This window comes from Anser brachyrhynchus, assembly GCF_964034855.1.
Source record: "Anser brachyrhynchus genome assembly, chromosome: 12".
Taxonomy (NCBI): Eukaryota; Metazoa; Chordata; class Aves; order Anseriformes; family Anatidae; genus Anser; species Anser brachyrhynchus.
This window is the reverse complement of record NC_137707.1, coordinates 11,734,546-11,741,659: the sequence shown is the minus strand read 5'-3', so window position 1 is coordinate 11,741,659 and position 7,114 is coordinate 11,734,546. Positions and strand designations below refer to the sequence as shown.

At 60.7% G+C, this 7,114-nt stretch overlaps 1 long non-coding RNA gene across 1 annotated transcript; it reads left to right on the top strand.

Annotated features, from left to right (window-relative positions):
* Window positions 1–30: 30 nt before the first annotated feature.
* LOC308176355 lies at window positions 31–6,767 on the top strand. Its single transcript, XR_013938237.1, has 2 exons — window positions 31–3,809; window positions 3,889–6,767. It is a non-coding gene; the product is annotated as an uncharacterized lncRNA (long non-coding RNA).
* Window positions 6,768–7,114: the final 347 nt, after the last annotated feature.

Below are 7,114 nucleotides of genomic sequence, written 5' to 3'. Positions count from 1 at the left end.
GGGGAGAGAAAGGGGAGATGGAGAGGTGGCGGGTGAGGAGCTGCGGGGGTGGAGGGCAGCGCACAGCGGCCTGCGGGGAGCCGGGGGGGGGGGGGTCCCGGAGCGGGGCCGGGGTGGCTGGGGGTGCCGAGCGGCTCTGGGGCCGGGAGGCTGTGCGGGGGGGTCCCTGGGGAGCAGGGGACAGCGGCGGCCGGGAGATCTGGGAGAACCCCCAGGTGTGGGGCCATGCCCAAGGGGGCTTGGAGTCCCCGTAAAGGCGGAGCAGCCTGGAGGTCCCCGGGGTGGTGGTGGTCAAGGGGCCTGGGGAGGATCCCTGGACAAGGCGGGATCTGAACAGCAGAGATACCCAGAATAGAGCCAGGATGGCCAACAGGTCTGGGGAGGCCCTGGGGGTGGGGACATGAAGGCCAAAGGGCCTGGGAACAAGACCAAGGGATGACAAAAGAGCTGGGGGTCCCCAGGAGCTCGGGACAATGACGGGCAGGGCTGGGGAACAGTCCCTGAGCCCTGACAGTCACGGCCAAGGGGCCCAGCAGTTCCTGGGATAAGGGGGACCGGCGTAATGGCATCCCCACAGCAGGGCACGATGGCCAAGGAGTCGGGGGGGGGGGCAGGCACTGGGGAGATGGGGTCTGAAGGGTCACCCAGGAGCGGCCACCATGCACTGACGTGGTGGGCTGGGACGGCAGGTGCTTTGGGTACAGCAGGTTGTGGGGTGGCTGTTTGGGTCAGACAAAACCAGGCGCCAGACCCACAACGGGGAAGATGTAGGACCCTGACCTTCTGCATGGGGCGTGGATGCTGGTGGTGCCTCCCTCTGCCCTGGCTGTGATCCAGCCCCACCAGGGACCACTGGCTCTGCAGGGCAGCTGCTCTGCAGGAGGTTCACCCACCAGCATTGCAACATTGTCCAGGTTTCTGGAGGAGCCAGGGACTCTCAAGGTGCCAGGGGTTCGACCAGAGCCTTTTTAATGCCCCCCTCGTTCAGTGATCCAAGTTTGCACCTAAACATAAACTCTGGGCTGCAGGAGGTACCCACGGGCTACTCTCAGCACCCGGCTGGAATCAGGCACCCCAGCATCGGCCTCATCTCTCCCCGGCCAGCCGTGGTGGCCAGTGACCGCTCACAGGCACTCCTCCTGCATGGCTAGGTCACGAGCACAGCTCATCCCACAGACGTCTGCCCAGGGGCTGGAGAGAGATGTGCTGCTGGGACACACATCCATTTCCATCCCTGGTACATCTGTTCTAACAGCTTGTCCTGGGCTTTTTGGATAGCAACCAGCTCGCAGTTGATTTCAGCCTCTCCTTTTGAGTCACCAATAGCTCTGCATCCCAGGCTGTGTTCACCTTCTCACTTTGATGGGGGGAAACACATGGGATGTCAGGCAGCACGGTGACCGTTCAAGCTAGGAGCCAGCTAATCCTTGTCTGAGCATCAGCTCTTCCTCAGCTTCAGGACTGCCTTTTATCCTCCCTCCCAGCAGCCAAGAGTTTTCCTCTGAATTGGGCAGGGATGAGCTGGGGTTGGTTTCAGATCCTTTTGACACTGCAAATTTACACATTCTCCTCCAACTGCCAGGGATTTCTACAGGAATAAATGATTTTCACACCAGGAATTTATCATCTCTGCAAGAAGTCCAGCTTTATCAAATAACAGGTTTTAGATGGCTACCTTGCCAAAGGAGCAGGGCCATGTGGCTGCAATAATTGCACAATTAATCGAGTCTGGAAAGAGCACAAGCTCTCCATGCATTAAAGTGGAGGCAGCGGAATATAACCCCATGCAGGGGTTCAGAAACCGCCTGCACCCTGAATTGCATGCTTAAAGGGAAGCGAGGAAGTTTTACAGCATGGATTTTTCCACATTACTTCTCACTGTGTTTGTAATGCAAGTCAATGTGGCATTTTCCACATGGCTTTCCATGTGCTTTTAGCTCAGCCATGTGACGCCAAGCCAGTCAAACCAAGGTCTGGCTCCAGAGACGGCATCAGGGAGGTCACAGCTGTGGACAAAGGCTCCCCACACTTTGCAGGGGGTCTGGGGATGCTGCTTGCAGACTTGTGACGTTTCCTGCTGTTTGCCTGCACCCCTCCGATGCTCATTTCCTGGTGCTGCTGTGGCACCCAGGAGCCCTTTGAGACATTGCTGCTGGTGACGATGCTGAAGTCGGGCTGCAGCTGTTTGAGGGGCATCCCATCCCCACGCCAAAGGAGGCTTGTGCCACAGAGTGGGGCTGTGCTGGGGATGTGTCAAGCCCAGGGGGTGTTCCCCATGGAAGGGGGGGCAGGAGAGGGGTTTCCAGCAGCTGCTGCCACAGTCGAGCCCCTCAGTCTCTCCCAGCTGGGCTGTGCCATGGTCTCGTGGTGCCAGGGCCAGTCATGTCTCCCTCCTTCTGCCACTGGGCCAGCAGCAGGCACAGGCTGGCCACCGGGACCTTGCCCCAGCCCTCAGCCCCCTGAAGCAGGTGGGTCCACAGAGACAAAAGGAGCCGTGAGCACTCCCTGCAGTGATCCTGTGCCCGGCGCTGCTGCCCCAGTCGGATGGAGCCAGCAGTGGGAGGAAGAAGCCAGAGGTGGGAGTTTGAGCCAGGCTGGGGCCATCACCCTTGCCGTGCTCCTCTGGTGCAGCAGGGGAGGAAAGGCTGTGAGGAGCGTGGTGTCGCTCACTGGACCTGAGCCCCTGCCCTGTTGCTGCAGGCTGGAGCAGAGGGTGCCGTCCCAGCCAAAAAACGGAGCCATCCACCCTTTCATCCCAAGCCAGCCTCTGCCCTCCCCCTGCAGCCCCTCAGGGCCGAGCCCGGCAGCAGGAGATGCTGTTTTAAGTTCCCCAGTGGGGATCTGGACCCCTCTGCCCGGGCTAGCTGGCGCACTCCCCAAGGACACACCCTAGCAGGCATCGTTTTGCAGCCCCCTCCTTCTACTGTGTGTGGATCGACTCCTCCACCGGCAGAGCAGAGGAATTTTCCACGTTACTGCCAATGCCAGCAGCAGCACAGGGAGCAAGGACTTTCCTCACGGATGCAGAAGCAGCAGCTCCTTTCTGTCCCCCAGCCTGAGCTGCCCATAGGCACAGCTCCTTAACGGGCATTTGCCAGAGGATGGGGCTGACCCCACCACACCCGCAGGGCTTGCAGTTCTCCACAGCAGCCCAGGGTTATGTGCAGCAGCGAGGATGGGTTTTACACCTGCATCCTGCGTCGCTGCAAGCTGGAAACACGCACCTGAGGGTTTTCTGGTGCTCCTTGCTGCTTGTCATCTTGCGGGATTTGTTTGTAAGGAAACAGGCACGGAGCGCACGGGCCCAGAAGCAGGCTGCCGGGATTGCAGGCCTTACCCACAGGCAGCCTCTTGGCAGCTCCGCTTCTAGTGAGGCACGGCACAGCACGGGGCAGGTGGACGGGGAAAGGGGAGCTGAGACGTGCGTGCTGCCAGGCTGCTGGCAGCAAAGCAAAACGCCGGCGAAGGCTCAGGTGTTTCCCAGTGCTGCTGCTCCCAGCAGAGCCACCTCCCTCCCTGAGGGTCACTGCCTTGGACGAGCCCAGCTGGAGGCTGCCTGGCCGGCCCAAATCCTCAGCAACTGAGCTGCAAGCGGAGAGGGAGAGGGGCCAGAACCACTGACAGAGAAGGGAGAACTGCTGCCGCCAGAGGGGAGGTGGCAGGGCATGAAGCCCTGGGGCCATCTGTGGAAGAAGCCTGGACAGATTTCAGTAAAAAGAGGCCTTTTCTAAAAGAAAGGCTCCAACGTGACCCTGCTCCTCCCACAAGCTCCTAGGCCAGGACCATGGAGCCGTTTTGGTTCAGCAGAGGTGAGCTGGGACCCCCCCCACACACCCCACCGAGGGCACCCCCGTACCCTGAGGCCTCCGTCCTCCGTTTCCACCCCAGGACCTGGTGGCAGCGGTGCCGGCAGGGGACAGCCGGGGGCAGCTGGGAAGACGCTGCCGTTACCAGCAGTGGACGCAGAGGTTTGCACCCGGACGCCGAGGCAGGGAAGGGTGAGGCACCAGGCCCTGCCCTGCAGCCGGGCTGATCCGGGGCAGGGGGGAAGCAGCCCGAGGCGGACATGGTGTCTGCCCACAGCACCTGGGGGGGAATCGGCGCGCTCGATGTGCCCGCATCGAAAGGTTTAACGGAGACTGGGTACCGCCCCGAGGCACTCGCAGTCCGGTGATGATGTGCAGAGGACTCAGAGCTAAATTTAGCCTGGGTTGTGCGTGAGTGTGATGTTTTTTGTTGTCACCCTTAAATCGAGATGTTGTTTGGAGTGCACGGCTGCTGGCCCGGCCTTGCTCTGCTCTGGGTCTTTGATGGGCTCTTTTGGTGAAGCTGTTCACAAAGGGGGAGAAGCAAGGCAGTGTTGTGAAACGAGGCAACGGGTGAGATGTGCAAAGGGTCTGTTTCAAAAATGCCCACGAACCATCCCTCAGAAACTGGCAACGCACACAGAGTGGTGAGAGGGCTACCCGAGCACCCACAGGGACGTGCCTGTGCTGAGACCGAGCAGCTCTGCGGCACGGGGCCACGAGCTGTGGCTAACAGCCCTTCTGCAGCTGTGGCCACAGTGAGGGGGCTCCCAGGCTGGCTGGGGTTTGAAGCAGTGCTGCTGGAACACCAGCTGCTGGTGATGGGCTCCATCCTGCCTCGCACTGCCTGCCCGCCCGAGGCAGGGCAATCCACCCCAGCCTTGCATCCACAGGGCAGTGAACAGCCCACGACTCGCTGGCTCCGAAATTATCAGAAGCAGAATGACAGCGGAGCGCGTGGGTCTCGGGCACATCAGAAGAGACCCTCTCAAACCCTGCCTAGGACCCCCACATTGTGGGAGCCCTTGGAGAGCTCTGGGCGTGTGCTCAACCCCTGTATGGGTCAGCCTCCCCCGGACTGCCAGGGGAGCTGGGACGGGGCACTGCTCACACACAAGCTCACGGCCTGGGATGCAGCAGCAGCAGGCAGGAGCCTCTCACACCGGGCTCCAGCCTAACACGCTGCATTTCGCTGGAGCTGCCTGGGAAGATGCAATCCCGCAGGGAGCTCAGCATCCTTCCCCTGCAGCGCAGCCCGTGAGCCCAGGGTGGGGGCATTGCCTCCACCACCCGGCACAGGATAGGGATTTGCCATGCCCCGTCTTCTCCCTGACCTCAGCACAAAGCATGTGCCAGGGTTGGCAGGCCTCCAGCCCCCCGGCCACCTCCTGCCCTGGCAGTGTGTGGCCACCAGTAATTTTCCATCTTGCCTGCAAGCTCTGCCCCAGCCCAAGGGCCCCAGCGAGATGTGCTCCTGCGTCCCTCTAATAGGGATGGGCCCCATTCAAGTTTCTCTTTCCATTCCGTGCAGGGTCCCCTCCGCCCCCTCCTGCCCTCGCAGCCCTTCCGCTTCAGCAAAACGGGAGGATTTTGATCAAAAGCCAGAAAAACAAGAAGCCTGGCAACCTGCCGAGAAGAATTCCCACGGGTCAGCTGCACCCAGGGGTGATGTCCCTGGGGTGAAGCCAGGAGGGCAGCAGCCCCCGGGACTTTGCCGTCAGCTTGTTTCTGAGCCTTGCACCTGCACAGGCACGGCTGCCTGGGACTGAACGCCTGGTTCCACCTGCAGTGTTGGGCGGCCAAGCACACGGCGGCTATGGCAAAGCAAGGCTGATCTGTGCAGGGAGGGACCTGGCCCTGCAGTTCAGCATGTCCGCAGCTGGGCACAGGATGCAGGGTCCCTGGGGAACAAGAGTTGGGTATCCAAGGCCTCAAACCACCTCAAGGAACACCGTAGCCTTGTTCAAAACACAGGGGAAGCACAGGACCCACCCATCTCACCTGGGTTTTGCATGAAGCAGGGTGGGTGCAACACCCCCTCACATCTGGAGCTGCACCAGGGGGAAACAGGGGAAGCCTCTCAAAGCAACCTGGGCACCAAGCGTCTCCGCATGGCGAGCACATTGCTTTGGGCAAGAGGTTCCTCAAAACGCAGAGAGATGCAGACAGCTGCCTCTTCGGGAAGAGCCATTTCCCAGGTCCTAGCCGGGCTGCCAAGGCCTTCGGGCTCCGAGCCAGGCTCTGCCTGCCTCTTGCCTCCGTCCCTCCTCCCTGCGCATGAGGGGCAGCACCGGTGCCAGCCCTGTGGTGCTGTTCCTGTGACAGCCCCTGCTCAGAGCCAAGACAGGCTCTAAATAAATACCTGTCAGTAGAGCAGGGCAGAGCTGTTCCGAGAGCGACTGCGTGCACGCAGATGTGCCCAACAAGCTGATAGGTGAGAGACAGAGCAAAGACAGCGGGGTCTCTCTCCTTGGAGCCCAGAGACTGGCACGCTCTCAAAGGCAGCGTTAATGAGCATTTCCAATTACACGGCGCTCATCGTGATGGAACAACAATGCCTGCTCTTACCTTCCCCCGGAGAGTGGGCTAATGCCATTTCCAAGGCACAGCTTCTCTGGCCCTGAGGTGCCGTGATGGTTTAAGGGGTGGTGATGCAGGGGGAAGACTTGATTGCTCCTAAAGTTTCCACAGCTCCCTGGTTGCCACCGATGGTGTTTCGGGACACGGGAGCCAGGCAGTGCCTCTCTGCTCTGAGGCAGGGAACACACCTGGGGTCTGGCAGGCGTTGGCTTCCTGCTGGGGTCTCTACGCAAGGAGGGGGATGCAATGGGGCAAAGCAGCACGTACGAGAACAGCTGCCGGCCTGGTCAGTCCTTGCTCCGGCAGCACAAAGTGCCTGGAGGGGTTCGAGCAGCCCTCGCAGCCCCTGCTCCTTCCTTAGCCTGGAAGCCTTCACAGGAGCAGCCCAAAACTCAGCTCCCCGTGCCTGCAGCCTGCCTCTCTGCCCTTGACCTTCTCCTTGACCTGCAGCTGATCAATACCTCTCGCTCTGGGGGATCCATTGGTCCTAATGATTTCATCCCGCTCCTCACTAATGCACTGTCTTGTCATGCTGCATTTGGGCCACGGAGCTAGCAGATGCTGAAGAGGGAGGCAGAGGGCTGGCCAAAGGCACCGCCATGGGCTGTCCTGGGACAGCAGGTTAACTTTTGGCACCATCACCTTGCAACACAATGCTCTCCACTGCAGACACAAGTCCTCAGCTCTTCTTCCCACCACTCGTGGCTCAGCAGAGGACTGTAGAACTT